We start from the raw sequence: 21,978 nt of genomic DNA on the forward strand, positions 1-21,978 counted from the left end.
CTCTTCTTACTGACTATGTTTTGAACCATTCCTGTGACACTAGTTATTGATTCCGATGCTTCACTCCAGGTTTACTGTATCCCTCTGACGTTCTTATTGACGATGAAACACAGAAATTGCATCGGAATTAAATACAAAAGGCAGAATGCCGACTTAAGTACAAGATGACTGACTCTTCTTAGTGTCTATGTTTTGAAGCATTCCATTGACACTTGTTATAGATTCCGATGCTTCACGCCAGGTTTTCTTTATCCCTTGGACCTTCTTATTGACGATGAAACACTGAAATTGCATCGGAATTAAATACAAAAGGCACAATGCCGACTTAAGGACAAGAAGACGGACTCTTCTTACTGACTATGTTTTGAACCATTCCTGTGCCACTAGTTATAGATTCCGATGCTTCACTTCAGGTTTACTGGATCCCTCTGACCTTATTCACGATAAAACACAGAAATTGCATCGGAAATAAATACAAAAGGCACAATTCCGACTGACTCTTCTTACTGTCTATGTTTTGAACAATTCCTGTGACACTAGTTATAGATTCCGATGCTTCACTTCAGGTTTACTGTATGCCTCTTACCTTCTTATTGACGATGAAACACAGAATTTGCATCGGAATTAAATACGAAAGGCACAATGCCGACTTAAGTACAAGAAAACTGACTCTTCTTACTGTCTACGTTTTGAACCATTCCTGTGACACAAGTTATAGATTCCGATGCTTCACTTCAGGTTTACTGTATCCCTCTGACATTCTTATTGAGGATGAAACATTGAAATTGCATCGGAATTAAATACAAAAGGCACAATGCTGACTTAAGTACGACAAAACTGACTCTTGTTACAGTCTATGTTTTGAACCATTCATGTGACACTAGTTATAGATTCCGATGCTTCACTTGAGGTTTATATTATCCCTCTGACCTTCTTATTGACGATGAAACTTAGAAATTGCATCGGAATTAAATAGAAAAGGCAGAATGCCGAATTAAGTACAAGAAGACTGACTCTTCTTACTGTCTACGTTTTGAACCATTCCTGTGACACTAGTTATAGATTCCGATGCTTCACTTCAGGTTTACTGTATCCCTCTGACCTTCTTATTGAAGATGAAACACAGAAATTGCCTCGGAATTAAATACAAAAAGCACAATGCTGACTTAAGTACAAGAAGACTGACTTTTCTTACTGACTATGTTTTGAACAATTCCTGTGACACTAGTTATAGATTCCGATGCTTCACTTCAGGTTTACTGTATGCCTCTGACCTTCTTATTGACGATGAATCACAGAATTTGCATCGGAATTAAATACAAAAGGCACAATGCCGACTTAAGGACAAGAAGACTGACTCTTCTTACTGACTATGTTTTGAACCATTCCTGTGACACTAGTAATAGATTCCGATGCTTCACTTCAGGTTTACTATATCCCTCCGACCTTCTTATTGACGATGAAACACAGAAATTGCACCGGAATTAAATAAAAAAGGCACAATGCCGACTTAAGGACATGAAGACTGACTCTTCTTACTGTCTATGTTTTGAACCATTCCATTGACACTAGTTATAGATTCCGATGCTTCACTCCAGGTTTACTGTATCCCTTTTAAATAGTTATTGACGATGAAACACTGAAATTGCATCGGAATTAAATACAAAAGGCAAAATGCCGGCTTAAGTAAAAGAAGACTGACTCTTCCTACTGTCTATGTTTTGAACCATTCCTGTGACACTAGTTATAGATTCCGATGCTTCACTTCAGGTTTACTGTATCCCTCTGACCTTATTCACGATGAAACACAGAAATTGCATCGGAATGAAATACAAAAGGAACAATACCGACTTATGTACAAGAAGACTGACTCTTCTTAATGTCTATGTTTTGAACCATTCCTGTGACACTAGTTATTGATTCCGATGCATCACTTCAGGTTTACTGTATCATTTTGAACTTCTTATTGAGGGTGAAACACAGAAATTACATCGGAATCAAATACAGAAAGCATAATGCCGACTTAAGTACAAAAAGACTGACTCTTCTTACTGACTATGTTTTGAACCATTCCTGTGCCACTAGTTATAGATTCCGATGCTTCACTTGAGATTTACTGTATCCCTCTGACCTCATTCACGATGAAACACAGAAATAGCATCGGAATTAAATACAAAAGGCGCAATACCGTCTGACTCTTCTTACTGTCTATGTTTTGAACAATTCCTGTGTCAATAGTTATAGATTCCGATGCTTCACTTCAGGTTTACTGTATGCCTCTGACCTTCTTATTGACGATGAAACCCAGAATTTGCATCGGAATTAATTACAAAAGGCACAATGCCGACTTAAGTACCAGAAAACTGACTCTTCTTACTGTCTATCTTTTGAACCATTCATGTGACACAAGTTATAGATTCCGATGCTTCACTTCATGTTTACTGTATCCTTCGTACATTCTTATTGACGATGAAACATAGAAATTGCATCGGAATTAAATACAAAAGGCACAATGCTGACTTAAGTACAAGAAAACTGACTCTTCTTACTGACTATGTTTTGAACCATTATGTGACACTAGTTATCGATTCCGATGCTTCACTTCAGGTTTACTGTATCCCTCTGACCCTCTTATTGACGATGAAACACAGAAATTGCTTCGGAATTAAACAGAAAAGGCACAATTCCGACTGAAGTACAAGAAGACTGACTCTTCTTACTGACTATGCTCTGAACCATTTCTGTGACACTAGTTATAGATTCCGATGCTTCACTTCAGGGTTATTGTATCCCTCTGACCTTCTTATTGACGATGAAACACAGAAATTGCATCGGAATTTATTACAAAAGGCAGAATGCCGACTTAAGTACAAGATGACTGACTGTTCTTACTGTCTATGTTTTGAACCATTCCATTGACACTTGTTAAAGATTCCAATGCTTCATGCCAGGTTTACTGTATCCTTTGGACCTTCTTATTGACGATGAAACACTGAAATTGCATCGGAATTAAACACAAAAGGCACAATGCCGACTTAAGGAGAAGAAGAATGACTCTTCTTACTGACTATGTTTAGAACCATTCCTGTGACACTAGTTATAGATTCCGATGCTTCACTTCAGGTTTACTGTATCCCTCTGACTTTATTCACGATGAAACACAGAAATTGCATCGGAATTAATTTCAAAAGGCACAATACCGACTTAAGTACAAGAAGGCTGACTCTTCTTACTGTCTATGTTTTGAGCATTTCCTGTGTCACTAGTTATAGATGCCGATGATTCACTTCACATTTACTGTATGCCTCTGACCTTCTTATTGACGATGAAACACAGCATTTGCATCGGAATTAAATACAAAAGGCACAATGCCGACTTAAGTACAAGAAAACTGACTCTTCTTACTCTCTATGCTTTGAACCATTCCTGTGACACTAGTTATAGATTCCGATGCTTGACTTCAGGATTACTGAATCCCTTGGACCGTCTTATTGACGATGAAACACAGAAATTGCATCGGAATTTAATACAAAAGGCACAATGCCGACTCAAGTACAAGAAGACTGACTCTTCTTACTGTCTATGTTTTGAACCATTCCTGTGACTCTAGTTATAGATTCCGATGCTTCACTCCAGGTTTACTGTATCCCTTTTAACTTCTTATTGACGATGAAACACTGAAATTCCAATGCTTCACTTCGGGTTTACTGTATCCCTCTGACCTTATTCACGATGAAACACAGATATTGCATCGGAATTAAATACAAAAGGCACAATACCGACTGACTCTTCTTACTGTCTATGTTTTGAACAATTCCTGCGACACTAGTTATAGATTCCGATGCTTCACTTCAGGTTTACTGTATCCCTCTGACATTCTTATTGACGATGAAACATAGAAATTGCATCGGAAATAAATACAAAAGGCACAATGCATACTTAAGTACAAGAAAACTGACTCTTCTTACTGACTATGTTTTGAACCATTATGTGACACTAGTTATCGATTCCGATGCTTCACTTCAGGTTTACTGTATCCCTCTGACCTTCTTATTGACGATGAAACACAGAAATTGCATCGGAATTAAACACAAAAGGCACAATTCCGACTGAAGTACAAGAAGACTGACTCTTCTTACTGACTATGCTTTGAACCATTTCTGTGACACTAGTTATAGATTCCGATGCTTCACTTCAGGGTTATTGGATCCCTCTGACCTTCTTATTGACGATGAAACACAGAAATTGCATCGGAATTTATTACAAAAGGCAGAATGCCGACTTAAGTACAAGATGACTGACTGTTCTTACTGTCTATGTTTTGAACCATTCCATTGACACTTGTTATAGATTCCAATGCTTCATGCCAGGTTTACTGTATCCTTTGGACCTTCTTATTGACGATGAAACACTGAAATTGCATCGGAATTAAACACAAAAGGCACAATGCCGACTTAAGGAGAAGAAGAATGACTCTTCTTACTGACTATGTTTAGAACCATTCCTGTGACACTAGTTATAGATTCCGATGCTTCACTTCAGGTTTACTGTATCCCTCTGACTTTATTCACGATGAAACACAGAAATTGCATCGGAATTAATTTCAAAAGGAACAATACCGACTTAAGTACAAGAAGGCTGACTCTTCTTACTGTCTATGTTTTGAGCAATTCCTGTGTCACTAGTTATAGATTCCGATGATTCACTCCACATTTACTGTATGCCTCTGACCTTCTTATTGACGATGAAACACAGCATTTGCATCGGAATTAAATACAAAAAGCACAATGCCGACTTAAGTACAAGAAAACTGACTCTTCTTACTCTCTATGCTTTGAACCATTCCTGTGACACTAGTTATAGATTCCGATGCTTGACTTCAGGTTTACTGAATCCCTTGGACCGTCTTATTGACGATGAAACACAGAAATTGCATCGGAATTTAATACAAAAGGCACAATGCCGACTCAAGTACAAGAAGACTGACTCTTCTTACTGTCTATGTTTTGAACCATTCCTGTGACTCTAGTTATAGATTCCGATGCTTCACTCCAGGTTTACTGTATCCCTTTTAACTTCTTATTGACGATGAAACACTGAAATTCCAATGCTTCACTTCAGGTTTACTGTATCCCTCTGACCTTATTCACGATGAAACACAGAAATTGCATCGGAATTAAATACAAAAGGCACAATACCGACTGACTCTTCTTACTGTCTATGTTTTGAACAATTCCTGTGACACTAGTTATAGATTCCGATGCTTCACTTCAGGTTTACTGTATGCCTCTGACCTTCTTATTGACGATGAAACACAGAATTTGCATCGGAATTAAATACAAAAGGCACAGTGCCGACTTAAGTACAAGAGAACTGACTCTTCTTACTCTCTATGTTTTGAACCATTCCTGTGACACAAGTTATAGATTCCGATGCTTCACTTCAGGTTTACTGTATCCCTCTGACTTTCGTATTGACGATGAAACACAGGAGTTGCACCGGAATTAAATACAAAAGGCACAATGCTGACTTAAGGACAAGAAGACTGACTCTTCTTACTGACTATGTTTTGAACCATTCCTGTGACACTAGTTATCGATTCCGAAGCTTCACATCAGGTTTACTGTATCCCTCTGACCTTCTCATTGACGATGAAACACAGAAGTTGCATCGGAATTAAATAGAAAAGGCACAATGCCGAATTAAGTACAAGAATACTGACTCTTCTTACTGTCTATGTTTTGAACCATTCCTGTGACACTAATTACAGATTCCGATGCTTGACTTCAGGTTTACTGTATCCCTTGTACCTTCTTGTTGACGATGAAACACAGAAGTTGCATCGGAATTAAATACAAAAAAGGACAATGCCAAATTAAGAACAAGAAGACTGACTCTTCTTTCTGTCTATGTTTTGAACCATTCCATTGACACTAGATATAGATTCCGATGCTTCACTCCAGGTTTACTATATCCCTTTTAACTTTGTATTGACGATGAAACACTGAAATAGCATTGGAATTAAATACAAAAGACAAAATGCCGACTTAAGTACAAAGAGACTGACTCTTCCTACTGTCTATGTTTGATCCATTCCTGTGACACTAGTTATAGATTCCGATGCTTCACTTCAGGTTTACTGTATCCCTCTGACCTTATTCACGATGAAACACAGAAATTGCATCGGAATTAATTTCAAAAGGCACAATACCGACTTAAGTACAAGAAGACTGTATATTCTTACTGTCTATGTTTTGAACAATTCCTGTGACACTAGTTATAGATTCCGATACTTCACTTCACATTTACTGTATGCCTCTGACCTTCTTATTGACGATGAAACACAGCATTTCCATCGGAATTAAATACTAAAAGCACAATGCCGACTTAAGTACAAGAAAACTGACTCTTCTTACTCTCTATGTTTTGAACCATTCCAGTGACACCAGTTATAGATTCCGATGCTTCACTTCAGGTTTACTGAATCCCTTGGACCTTCTTATTGACGATGAACCACAGAAATTGCATCGGAATTTAATACAAAAGGCACAATGCCGACTCAGGTACAAGAAGACTGACTCTTCTTCCTGTCTATGCTTTGAACCATTCCTTTGATACTAGTTATAGATTCCAATGCTTCACTTCAGGTTTACTGTATCCCTCTGACCTTCTTATTGACGATGAAACACAGAAATTGCATCGGAATTAAATAGAAAAGGCACAATGCCGTATTAAGTACAAGAAGACTGACTGTTCCTACTGTCTTGCTTTGAACCATTCCATTGACACTTGTTATAGATTCCGATGCTTCACGCCAGGTTTTCTGTATCCCTTGGACCTTCTTATTGACGATGAAACACTGAAATTGCATCGGAATTAAATACAAAAGGCACATTGCCGACTTAAGGAAAAGAAGACTGACTCTTCTTACTGACTATGTTTTGAACCATTCCTGTGACACTAGTTATTGATTCCGATGCTTCACTTCAGGTTAACTGTATCATTTTGAACTTCTTATTGACGATGAAACACAGAAATTACATCGGAATCAAATACAAAAAGCATAATGCCGACTTAAGTACAAAAAGACTGACTCTTCTTACTGACTATCTTTTGAACTATTCCTGTGCCACTAGTTATAGATTCCGATGCTTCACTTCAGGTTTACTGTATCCCTCTGACCTTATTCACGATGAAACACAGTAATTGCATCGGAATTAAATACAAAAGGCACAATACCGACTGACTCTTCTTACTGTCTATGTTTTGAACAATTCCTGCGACACTAGTTATAGATTCCGATGCTTCACTTCAGGTTTACTGTATCCCTCTGACATTCTTATTGACGATGAAACATAGAAATTGCATCGGAAATAAATACAAAAGGCACAATGCATACTTAAGTACAAGAAAACTGACTCTTCTTACTGACTATGTTTTGAACCATTATGTGACACTAGTTATCGATTCCGATGCTTCACTTCAGGTTTACTGTATCCCTCTGACCTTCTTATTGACGATGAAACACAGAAATTGCATCGGAATTAAACACAAAAGGCACAATTCCGACTGAAGTACAAGAAGACTGACTCTTCTTACTGATTATGCTTTGAACCATTTCTGTGACACTAGTTATAGATTCCGATGCTTCACTTCAGGGTTATTGTATCCCTCTGACCTTCTTATTGACGATGAAACACAGAAATTGCATCGGAATTTATTACAAAAGGCAGAATGCCGACTTAAGTACAAGATGACTGACTGTTCTTACTGTCTATGTTTTGAACCATTCCATTGACACTTGTTATACATTCCAATGCTTCATGCCTGGTTTACTGTATCCTTTGGACCTTCTTATTGACGATGAAACACTGAAATTGCATCGGAATTAAACACAAAAGGCACAATGCCGACTTAAGGAGAAGAAGAATGACTCTTCTTACTGACTATGTTTAGAACCATTCCTGTGACACTAGTTATAGATTCCGATGCTTCACTTCAGGTTTACTGTATCCCTCTGACTTTATTCACGATGAAACACAGAAATTGCATCGGAATTAATTTCAAAAGGCACAATACCGACTTAAGTACAAGAAGGTTGACTCTTCTTACTGTCTATGTTTTGAGCAATTCCTGTGTCACTAGTTATAGATTCCGATGATTCACTTCACATTTACTGTATGCCTCTGACCTTCTTATTGACGATGAAACACAGCATTTGCATCGGAATTAAATACAAAAGGCACAATGCCGACTTAAGTACAAGAAAACTGACTCTTCTTACTCTCTATGCTTTGAACCATTCCTGTGACACTAGTTATAGATTCCGATGATTGACTTCAGGTTTACTGAATCCCTTGGACCGTCTTATTGACGATGAAACACAGAAATTGCATCGGAATTTAATACAAAAGGCACAATGCCGACTCAAGTACAAGAAGACTGTCTCTTCTTACTGTCTATGTTTTGAACCATTCCTGTGACTCTAGTTATAGATTCCGATGCTTCACTCCAGGTTTACTGTATCCCTTTTAACTTCTTTTTGACGATGAAACACTGAAATTCCAATGCTTCACTTCAGATTTACTGTATCCCTCTGACCTTATTCATGATGAAACACAGAAATTGCATCGGAATTAAATACAAAAGGCACAATACCGACTGACTCTTCTTACTGTCTATGTTTTGAACAATTCCTGTGACACTAGTTATAGATTCCGATGCTTCACTTCAGGTTTACTGTATGCCTCTGACCTTCTTATTGACGATGAAACACAGAATTTGCATCGGAATTAAATACAAAAGGCACAGTGCCGACTTAAGTACAAGAAACCTGACTCTTCTTACTCTCTATGTTTTGAACCATTCCTGTGACACAAGTTATAGATTCCGATGCTTCACTTCAGGTTTACTGTATCCCTCTGACTTTCGTATTGTCGATGAAACACAGAAGTTGCACCGGAATTAAATACAAAAGGCACAATGCTAACTTAAGGACAAGAAGACTGACTCTTCTTACTGACTATGTTTTGAACCATTCCTGTGACACTAGTTATCGATTCCGATGCTTCACATCAGGTTTACTGTATCCCTCTGACCTTCTCATTGACGATGAAACACAGAAGTTGCATCGGAATTAAATAGAAAAGGCACAATGCCGAATTAAGTACAAGAATACTGACTCTTTTTACTGTCTATGTTTTGAACCATTCCTGTGACACTAATTACAGATTCCGATGCTTGACTTCAGGTTTACTGTATCCCTTGTACCTTCTTATTGACGATGACACACAGAAGTTGCATCGGAATTAAATACAAAAAAGCACAATGCCAAATTAAGAACAAGAAGACTGACTCCTCTTCTGTCTATGTTTTGAACCATTCCATTGACACTAGATATAGATTCCGATGCTTCACTCCAGGTTTACTATATCCCTTTTAACTTCGTATTGACGATGAAGCACTGAAATTGCATTGGAATTAAATACAAAAGACAAAATGCCGACTTAAGTACAAGAAGACTGACTCTTCCTACTGTCTATGTTTGATCCATTCCTGTGACACTAGTTATAGATTCCGATGCCTCACTTCAGGTTTACTGTATCCCTCTGACCTTATTCACGATGAAACACAGAAATTGCATCGGAATTAATTTCAAAAGGCACAATACCGACTTAAGTACAAGAAGACTGTATCTTCTTACTGTCTATGTTTTGAACAATTCCTGTGACACTAGTTATAGATTCCGATACTTCACTTCACATTTACTGTATGCCTCTGACCTTCTTATTGACGATGAAACACAGCATTTCCTTCGGAATTAAATACAAAAGGCACAATGCCGACTTAAGTACAAGAAAACTGACTCTTCTTACTCTCTATGTTTTGAACCATTCCTGTGACACCAGTTATAGATTCCGATGCTTCACTTCAGGTTTACTGAATCCCTTGGACCTTCTTATTGACGATGAACCACAGAAATTGCATCGGAATTTAATACAAAAGGCACAATGCCGACTCAGGTACAAGAAGACTGACTCTTCTTCCTGTCTATGCTTTGAACCATTCCTTTGACACTAGTTATAGATTCCAATGCTTCACTTCAGGTTTACTGTATCCCTCTGACCTTCTTGTTGACGATGAAACTCAGAAATTGCATCGGAATTAAATAGAAAAGGCACAATGCCGTATTAAGTACAAGAAGACTGACTCTTCCTACTGTCTTGCTTTGAACCATTCCTGTGACACTAGTTAAATATTCCGATGCTTCACTTCAGGTTTACTGTATCCCTTGGACCTTCATATTGACGATGAAACACAGAAATTGCATGGGAATTAAATACAAAAAGGCACAATGACGACTTAAGTACAAGAAGACTGTATCTTCTTACTGTCTATGTTTTGAAACATTCCTGTGACACTAGTTATAGATTCCGATGCATCACTCCAGGTTTACTGTATCCCTTGGACATTCTTATTGACGATGAAACACAGAAAATGCATCGGAATTAAATACAAAAGGCCCAAGGCCGACTTAAGTACAAGAAGACTGACTCTTCTTACTGACTATGTTTTGAACCATTCTTGTGACACTAGTTATAGATTCCGATTCTCACTTCAGGTTTACTGTATCCCTCTGACCTTCTTATTGACGATGAAACACAGAAATTGCATCGGAATTAAATAAAAAAGGCACAATGCCGACTTAAAAACAAGGAGACTGACTCTTCTTAATGTCTATGTTCTGAACCATTCCTGTGACACTAGTTATAGATTCCGATGCTTCACTGTCGATTTAGTGTATCCCTTGGACCTTCTTATTGACGATGAACACAGTAAGTGCATCGGAATTAAAGAGAAAAGGCACAATGCCGACTTAAGTAGAAGAAGACTGATCTTCTTACTGACTATATTTTGAACCATTCCTGAGACACTAGTTATAGATTCCGATGCTTCACTTCAGGTTTACTGTATCCCTCTGACCTTCTTATTGACGATGAAACACAGAAATTGCATCGGAATTAAATAAAAAAGGCACAATGCCGACTTAAGTACAAGAAGACTGACTCTTCTTACTGTCTATGTTTTGAACCATTCCATTGACACTAGATATAGATTCCGATGCTTCACTCCAGGTTTACTGTATCCCTTTTGCATTCTTATTGACGATGAAACAATGAAATTGCATCGGAATAAAATACAAAAGTCAAAACGCCGGCTTAGGTACAAGAACACTGACTCTTCCTACTGTCTATTTTTTGAACCATTCCTGTGACACTAGTTATAGATTCCGATGCTTTACTTCAGGTTTACTGTATCCCTCTGACCTTATTCACGATGAAACACAGAAATTGCATCGTAATGAAATACAAAAGGCACAATACCGACTTAAGTACAAGAAGACTGACTCTTCTTACTGTCTATGTTTTGAACCATTCCTGTGACACTAGTTATTGATTCCGATGCTTCACTTCAGGTTTACTGTATTATTTTGAACTTCTTATTGACGATGAAACTCAGAAATTACATCGGAATCAAATACAAAAAGCATAATGCCGACTTAAGTACAAAAAGACTGACTCTTCTTACTGACTATGTTTTGAACCATTCCTGTGACACTAGTTACAAATTCCGATGCTTGACTTCAGGTTTACTGTATCCCTTGGACCTTCTTATTGACGATGAAACACAGAAATTGCATCGGAATTTAATACAAAAGGGACAATGCCGACTCAAGTACAAGAATACTGACCCTTCTTACTGGCTATGCTTTGAACCATTCCTGTGACTCTAGTTATAGATTCCGATGCTTCACTTCAGGTTTACTGTATCCCTCTGACCTTCCTATTGACGATGAAACACAGAAATTGCACCGGAATTAATTTCAAAAGGCACAATACCGACTTAAGTACAAGAAGGCTGACTCTTCTTACTGTCTATGTTTTGAACAATTCCTGTGACACTAGTTATATATTCCGATACTTCACTTCACATTTACTGTATGCCTCTGACCTTCTTATTGACGATGAAACACAGCATTTCCATTGGAATTAAATACAAAAGGCACAATGCCGACTTAAGTACAAGATAACTGACTCTTCTTACTCTCTATGCTTTGAACCATTCCTTTGACACTAGTTATAGATTCCAATGCTTCACTTCAGGTTTACTGTATCCCTCTGAACTTCTTATTGACGATGAACACAGTAATTGCATCGGAATGAAAGAGAAAAGGCACAATGCCGACTTAAGTAGAAGAAGACTGATCTTCTTACTGACTATGTTTTGAACCATTCCTGAGACACTAGTTATAGATTCCGATGCTTCACTTCAGGTTTACTGTATCCCTCTGACCTTCTTATTGACGATGAAACACAGAAATTGCATCGGAATTAAATAAAAAAGGCACAATGCCGACTTAAAGACAAGAAGACTGACTCTTCTTACTGTCTATGTTTTGAACCATTCCTGTGACACTAGTTATTGATTCCGATGCTTCACTTCAGGTTTACTGTATCATTTTGAACTTCTTATTGACGATGAAACTCAGAAATTACATCGGAATCAAATACTACAAGCATAATGCCGACTTAAGTTCAAAAAGACTGACTCTTCTTACTGACTATGTTTTGAACCATTCCTGTGACACTAGTTATAGATTCCGATGCTTCACTTCAGGTTTACTGTATCCCTCATACCTTATTCACGATGAAACACAGAAATTGCATCGGAATTAAATACAAAAGGCACAATACCGACTGACTTTTCTTACTGTCTATGTTTTGAACTATTCCTGTGACACTAGTTATAGATTCCGATGCTTCACTTCAGGTTTACTGTATGCCTCTGACATTCTTATTGACGATGAATCATTGAATTTGCATCGGAATTAAATACAAAGGGCACAATACCGACTTAAGTACAAGAAAACTGACTCTTCTTACTCTCTATGTTTTGAACCATTCCTGTGACACAAGTTATAGATTCCGATGCTTCACTTCAGGTTTACTGTATCCCTCTGACTTTCGTATTGACGATGAAACACAGAAGTTGCACCGGAATTAAATACAAAAGGCACAATGCTGACTTAAGGACAAGAAGACTGACTCTTCTTACTGACTATGTTTTGAACCATTCCTGTGACACTAGTTATCGATTCCGATGCTTCACATCAGGTTTACTGTATCCCTCTGACCTTCTCATTGACGATGAAACACAGAAGTTGCATCGGAATTAAATAGAAAAGGCACAATGCCGAATTAAGTACAAGAATACTGACTCTTCTTACTGTCTATGTTTTGAACCATTCCTGTGACACTAATTACAGATTCCGATGCTTCACTTCAGGTTTACTGTATCCCTTGTACCTTCTTATTGTCTATGAACACAGAAATTGCATCGGAATTTAATACAAAAGGGGCAATGCCGACTTAAGGACAAGAAGACTGACTCTTCTTACTGACTATGTTTTGAACCATTCCTGTGACACTAGTTATTGATTCCGATGCTTCACTCCAGGTCTATTGTATCCCTCTGACCTTCTTATTACCGATGAAACACAAAAATTGCATCGGAATTAAATACAAAAGGCTGAATGCCGACTTAAGTACAAGTTGACTGACTCTTCTTAGTGTCTATGTTTTGAACCATTCCATTGACACTTGTTATAGATTCCGATGCTTCACGCCAGGTTTTCTGTATCCCTTGGACCTTCTTATTGACGATGAAACACTGAAATTGCATCGGAATTAAATACAAAAGGCACAATGCCGACTTAAGGACAAGAAGACTGACTCTTCTTACTGACTATGTTTTGAACCATTCCTGTGACACTAGTTATTGATTCCGATGCTTCACTTTAGGTTAACTGTATCATTTTGAACTTCTTATTGACGAAGAAACACAGAAATTACATCGGAATCAAATACAAAAAGCATAATGTCGACCTAAGTACAAAAAGACTGACTCTTCTTACTATCTATCATTTGAGCCATTCCTGTGCCACTAGTTATAGATTCCGATGCTTCACTTCAGGTTTACTGTATCCCTCTGACCTTATTCACGATGAAACACAGAAATTGCATCGGAATTAAATACAAAAGGCACAATACCGACTGACTCTTCTTACTGTCTATGTTTTGAACAATTCCTGTGACACTAGTTATAGATTCCGATGCTTCACTACAGGTTTACTGTATCCCTCTGACATTCTTATTGACGATGAAACATAGAAATTGCATCGGAAATAAATACAAAAGGCACAATGCTGACTTAAGTACAAGAAAACTGACTCTTCTTACTGTCTATGTTTTGAACCATTCATGTGACACTAGTTATAGATTCCGACGATTCACTTGAGGTTTACATTATCCCTCTGACCTTCTTATTGACGATGAAACACAGAAATTGCATCGGAATTAAATAGAAAAGGCACAATGCCGAATTAAGTACAAGAAGGCAGACTCTTCTAACTGTCTATGTTTTGAACCATTCCTGTGACACTAGTTACAAATTCCGATGCTTGACTTCAGGTTTACTTTATCCCTTGGACCTTCTTATTGACGATGAAACACAGAAATTGCATCGGAATTTAATACAAAAGGGACAATGCCGACTCAAGTACAGGAATACTGACTCTTCTTACTGGCTATGCTTTGAACCATTCCTGTGACACTAGTTATTGATTCCGATGCTTCACTCCAGGTCTATTGTATCCCTCTGACCTTCTTATTACCGATGAAACACAAAAATTGCATCGGAATTAAATACAAAAGGCTGAATGCCGACTTAAGTACAAGATGACTGACTCTTCTTACTGGCTATGCTTTGAACCATTCCTGTGACACTAGTTATAGATTCCGATGCTTCACTTCAGGTTTACTGTATCCCTCTGACCTTCCTATTGACGATGAAACACAGAAATTGCACCGGAATTAAATACAAAAGGCACAATGCCGACTTATGAACAAGAAGACTGACTCTTCTTTCTGTCTATGTTTTGAACCACTCCATTGACACTAGATATAGATTCCGATGCTTCACTCCAGGTTTACTGTATCCCTTTTAACTTCGTATTGACGATGAAACACTGAAATAGCATTGGAATTAAATACAAAAGACAAAATGCCGACTTAAGTACAAGAAGACTGACTCTTCCTACTGTCTATGTTTGATCCATTCCTGTGACACAAGTTATAGATTCCGATGCTTCACTTCAGGTTTACTGTATCCCTCTGACCTTATTCACGATAAAACACAGAAATTGCATCGGAATTAATTTCAAAAGGCACAATACCGACTTAAGTACATGAAGGCTGACTCTTCTTACTGTCTATGTTTTGAACAATTCCTGTGACACTAGTTATAGATTCCGATACTTCACTTCACATTTACTGTATGCCTCTGACCTTCTTATTGACGATGAAACATAGCATTTCCATCGGAATTAAATACAAAAGGCACAATGCCGACTTAAGTACAAGAAAACTGACTCTTCTTACTCTCTATGTTTTGAACCATTCCTGTGACACCAGTTATAGATTCCGATGCTTCGCTTCAGGTTTACTGAATTCCTTGGACCTTCTTATTGACGATGAACCACAGAAATTGCATCGGAATTTAATACAAAAGGCACAATGCCGACTCGAGTACAAGAAGACTGACTCTTCTTCCTGTCAATGCTTTGAACCATTCCTTTGACACTAGTTATAGATTCCAATGCTTCACTTCAGGTTTACTGTATCCCTCTGAACATCTTATTGACGATGAACACAGTAATTGCATCGGAATGAAAGAGAAAAGGCACAATGCCGACTTAAGTAGAAGAAAACCGATCTTCTTACTGACTATGTTTTGAACCATTCCTGAGACACTAGTTATAGATTCCGATGCTTCACTTCAGGTTTACTGTATCTCTCTGACCTTCTTAATGATGATGAAACACAGAAATTGCATCGGAATTAAATAAAAAAGGCACAATGCCGACTTAAGTACAAGAAGACTGACTCTTCTTACTGTCTATGTTTTGAACCATTCCATTGACACTAGTTATAGATTCCAATGCTTCACTCCAGGTTTACTGTATCCCTTTTACATTCTTATTGACGATGAAACACTGAAATTGCATCGGAATTAAATACAAAAGTCAAAATGCCGGCTTAAGTACAAGAACACTGACTCTTCCTACTGTCTATGTTTTGAACCATTCCTGTGACACTAGTTATAGATTCCGATGCTTCACTTCAGGTTTACTGTTTCTCTCAGACCTTATTCGCGATGAAACACAGAAAATGCATCGTAATGGAATACAAAAGGCACAATACCGACTTAAGTACAAGAAGACTGACTCTTCTTATTGTCTATGTTTTGAACCATTCCTGTGACACTAGTTATTGATTCCGATGCTTCACTTCAGGTTTACTGTATCATTTTGAACTTCTTATTGACGATGAAACTCAGAAATTACATCGGAATCAAATACAAAAAGCATAATGCCGACTTAAGTTCAAAAAGACTGACTCTTCTTACTGACTATGATTTGAACCATTCCTGTATCACTAGTTATAGATTCCGATGCTTCACTTCAGGTTTACTGTATCCCTCATACCTTATTCATGATGAAACACAGAAATTGCATCGGAATTAAATACAAAAGGCACAATACCGACTGACTCTTCTTACTGTCTATGTTTTGAACTATTCCTGTGACACTAGTTATAGATTCCGATGCTTCACTTCAGGTTTACTGTATGCCTCTGACCTTCTTATTGACGATGAAACATTGAATTTGCATCGGAATTAAATACAAAAGGCACAATTCCGACTTAAGTACAAGAAAACTGACTCTTCTTTGTGTCTATGTTTTGAACTATTCCTGTGACACAAGTTATAGATTCCGATGCTTCACTTCAGGTTTGCTGTATCCCTCTGACCTTCCTATTGACGATGAAACACAGAAATTGCACCGGAATGAAATACAAAAGGCACAATGCCGACTTATGAACAAGAAGACTGACTCTTCTTTCTGTCTATGTTTTGAACCACTCCATTGACACTAGATATAGATTCCGATGCTTCACTCCAGGTTTACTGTATCCCTTTTAACTTCGTATTGACGATGAAACACTGAAATAGCATTGGAATTAAATACAAAAGACAAAATGCCGACTTAAGTACAAGAGGACTGACTCTTCCTACTGTCTATGTTTGATCCATTCCTGTGACACAAGTTATAGATTCCGATGCTTCACTTCAGGTTTACTGTATCCCTCTGACCTTATTCACGATGAAACACAGAAATTGCTTCCCAATTAATTTCAAAAGGCACAATACCGACTTAAGTACATGAAGGCTGACTCTTCTTACTGTCTATGTTTTGAACAACTCCTGTGACACTAGTTATAGATTCCGATACTTCACTTCACATTTACTGTATGCCTCTGACCTTCCTATTGACGATGAAACACAGCATTTCCATCGGAATTAAATACAAAAGGCACAATGCCGACTTAAGTACAAGAAAACTGACTCTTCTTACTCTCTATGTTTTGAACCATTCCTGTGACACCAGTTATAGATTCCGGTGCTTCAGTTCAGGTTTACTGAATCCCTTGGACCTTCTTATTGACGATGAACCACAGAAATTGCATCGGAATTTAATACAAAAGGCACAATGCCGACTCAAGTACAAGAAGACTGACTCTTCTTCCAGTCTATGCTTTGAACCTTTCCTTTGACACTAGTTATAGATTTGAATGCTTCACTTCAGGTTTACTGTATCCCTCTGAACTTCTTATTGACGATGAACACAGTAATTGCATCGGAATGAAAGAGAATAGGCACAATGCCGACTTAGGTAGAAGAAGACTGATCTTCTTACTGACTATGTTTTGAACCATTCCTGAGACACTAGTTATAGATTCCGATGCTTCACTTCAGGTTTACTGTATCCCTCTGACCTTCTTATTGACGATGAAACACAGAAATTGCATCGGAATTAAATACAAAAGGCACAATGCCGACTTAAGTACAAGAAGACTGACTCTTCTTACTGTCTATGTTTTGAACCATTCCATTGACACTAGTTATAGATTCCAATGCTTCACTCCAGGTTTACTGTATCCCTTTTACATTCTTATTGACGATGAAACACAGAAATTGCATCGGAATTAAATACAAAAGTCAAAATGCCGGCTTAAGTACAAGAACACTGACTCTTCCTACTGTCTATGTTTTGAACCATTCCTGTGACACTAGTTATAGATTCCGATGCTTCACTTCAGGTTTACTGTTTCTCTCAGACCTTATTCGCGATGAAACACAGAAAATGCATCGTAATGAAATACAAAAGGCACAATTCCGACTTAAGTACAAGAAGACTGACTCTTCTTACTGTCTATGTTTTGAACCATTCCTGTGACACTAGTTATTGATTCCGATGCTTCACTTCAGGTTTACTGTATCATTTTGAACTTCTTATTGACGATGAAACTCAGAAACTACATCGGAATCAAATACAAAAAGCATAATGCCGACTTAAGTTCAAAAAGACTGACTCTTCTTACTGACTATGTTTTGAACCATTCCTGTGACACTAGTTATAGATTCCGATGCTTCACTTCAGGTTTACTGTTTCCCTCATACCTTATTCACGATGAAACACAGAAATTGCATCGGAATTAAATACAAAAGGCACAATACCGACTGACTCTTCTTACTGTCTATTTTTTGAACTATTCCTGTAACACTAGTTATAGATTCCGATGCTTCACTTCAGGTTTACTGTATGCCTCTGACCTTCTTATTGACGATGAAACATTGAATTTGCATCGGAATTAAATACAAAAGGCACAATACTGACTTAAGTACAAGAAAACTGACTCTTCTTTGTGTCTATGTTTTGAACCATTCCTGTGACACAAGTTATAGATTCCGATGCTTCACTTCAGGTTTGCTGTATCCCTCTGACATTCTTATTGACGATGAAACATAGAAATTGCATCGGAATTAAATACAAAAGGCTCAAGCTGACTTAAGTACAAGAAAACTGACTCTTATTACTGTCTATGTTTTGAACCATTCATGTGACACTAGTTATAGATTCCGATGCATCACTTGAGGTTTACATTATCCCTCTGAACTTCTTTTTGACGAAGAAACACAGAAATTGCATCGGAATTTAATAGAAAAGGCACAATGCCGAATTAAGTACAAGAAGACTGACTCTTCTTACTGTCTATGTTTTGAACCATTCCTGTTCCACTATTTATAGATTCCGATGGTTGACTTCAGGTTTACTGTATCCTTGGACCTTCTTATTGACGATGAAACACAGAAATTGCATCGTAATTTAATACAAAAGGCACAATGCCAACTCAAGTACAAGAAGACTGACTCTTCTTTCTGTCTATGATTTGAAACATTCCTGTGACACTAGTTATAGATTCTGATGCTTCACTTCAGGTTTACTGTATCCCTCTGACTTTCTTATAAGACGATGAAACACAGAAGTTGCACCGGAATTAAATACAAAAGGCACAATGCTGACTTAAGGACAAGAAGACTGACTCTTCTTAATGACTATGCTTTGAACCATTCCTGTGACACTAGTTATAGATTCCGATGCTTCACTTGAGGTTTACATTAACCCTCTGACCTTCTTATTGACGATGAAACACAGAAATTGCATCGGAATTAAATAAAAAAGGCACAATGCCGAATTATATACAAGAAGACTGACTCTTCCTACTGTCTATGTTTTGAACCATTTCTGTGACACTAGTTATATATTCCGATACTTCACTTCAGGTTAACTGTATCCCTTGGACCTTCTTATTGACGATGAAACACAGAAATAGCATCGGAATTAAATACAAGTGGCACAATGCCGAATTAAGTACAAGAAGACTGACTCTTCCTACTGTCTATGTTTTGAACCATTCCATTGACACTAGTTATAGATTCCGATGCTTGACTTCAGGTTTACTGAACCCTTGGACCTTCGTATTGACGATAAAACACAGAAATTGCATCGGAATTAAATAGAAAAGGCACAATGCCGACTTAAGGACAAGAAGACTGACTCTTCTTACTGACTATGTTTTGAACCATTCCTGTGACACTAGTTATAGATTCCGATTCTGACTTCAGGTTTGCTGTATCCCTCTGACTTTCTTATTGACGATGAAACACAGAAATTGCACCGGAATTAAATACAAAAGGCACAATGCCGACTTAAGGACAAGAAGACTGACTCTTCTTACTGACTATGTTTTGAACCATTCCTGTGACACTAGTTATAGATTCCGATGATTCACTTCAGGTTTACTGTATCCCTCTGACCTTCTTATTGACGAAGACACACAGCAATTGCCTCGGAATTAAATAGAAAAGGCACAATGCCGACTTAAGTACAAGAAGACTGACTCTTCTTAATGTCTATGTTTTGAACCATTCCTGTGACACTAGTTATAGATTCCGATGCTTCACTCTAGGTTTAGTGTATCCCTTGGACCTTCTTATTGACGATGAACACAGTAATTGAATCGGAACTAAAGAGAAAAGACTCAATGCCGACTTAAGTAGAAGAAGACTGACTCTTCTTCCTGACTATGTTTTGAACCATTCCTGAAACACTAGCTATACATTCCGATGCTTCACTTCAGGTTACCGTATCCCTCTGACCTTCTTATTGACGATGACACACAGAAATTGCATCGGAATTAAGTAAAAAAGGCACAATGCCGACTAAAGTACAAGAAGACTGACTGTTCTTACTGTCTATGCTTAGAACCATTCCTGTGACACTAGTTATAGATTCCAATGCTTCACTTCAGGTTTACTGTATCCCTCTGACTTTCTTATTGACGATGAAACACTGAAATTGCATCGGAATTAAATACAAAAGGCACACTGCCGACTCAAGTACAAGAAGACTGACTCTTCTTACTGTCTACGTTTGAACCATTTCTGTGACACTAGTTATAGATTCCAATGCTTCACTTCAGGTTTACTGTATCCCTCTTAACTTCTTATTGCCGATGAAACACAGAAATAGCATCGAAATTAAATACAAAAGGCACAATGCCGACTTAAGGACAATAAGACTGACTCTTCTTACTGACTATGTTTTGAACCATTCCTGTGACACTAGTTATAGATTCCGATGCTTCACTTCAGGTTTACTGAATGCCTCTGACCTTCTTATTGACGATGAAACACAGAAGTTGCATCGGAATTAAATACAAAAAGCACAATGCCGAATTAAGTACAAGAAGACTGACTCTTCCTACTGTCTATGTATTGAACCGTTCCATTGACACTAGTTATAGATTCCGATGCTTGACTTCAGGTTTACTGAATCCCTTGGACCTTCTTATTGACGATAAAACACAGAAATTGCATCGGAATTTAATACAAAAGGCACAATGCCGACTCAAGTACAAGAAGACTGACTCTTCTTACTGTCTATGTTTTGAACCATTCCTGCGACACTAGTTACACATTCCAATGCTTCACTTCAGGTTTACTGTATCCCTCTGACCTTCTTATTGACGATGAAACACAGAAATTGCATCGGAATTAAATAGAAAATGCACAATGCCGAATTAAGTACAAGAAGACTGACTTTTCCTACTGTCTATGTTTTGAACCTTTTCTGTGACACTAGTTATATATTCCGATGCTTCACTTCAGGTTTACTGTATCCCTTGGACCTTCTTATTGACGATGAAACACAGAAATTGCATCGGAATTAAATACAAAAGGCACAATGCCGACTTAAGTACAAGAAGACTGTATCTTCATACAGTCTATGTTTTGAAACATTCCTGTGACACTAGTTATAGATTCCGATGCTTCACTCCAGGTTTACTGTATCCCTTGGACCCTCTTATTGACGATGAAACACAGAAATTGCACCGGAATTAAATACAAAAGGCACAATACCGACTTAAGGACAAGAAGACTGACTCTTCTTAC

The sequence above is a fragment of the Schistocerca serialis genome, chromosome 3, assembly GCF_023864345.2.
Source record: "Schistocerca serialis cubense isolate TAMUIC-IGC-003099 chromosome 3, iqSchSeri2.2, whole genome shotgun sequence".
NCBI lineage: Eukaryota > Metazoa > Arthropoda > Insecta > Orthoptera > Acrididae > Schistocerca > Schistocerca serialis.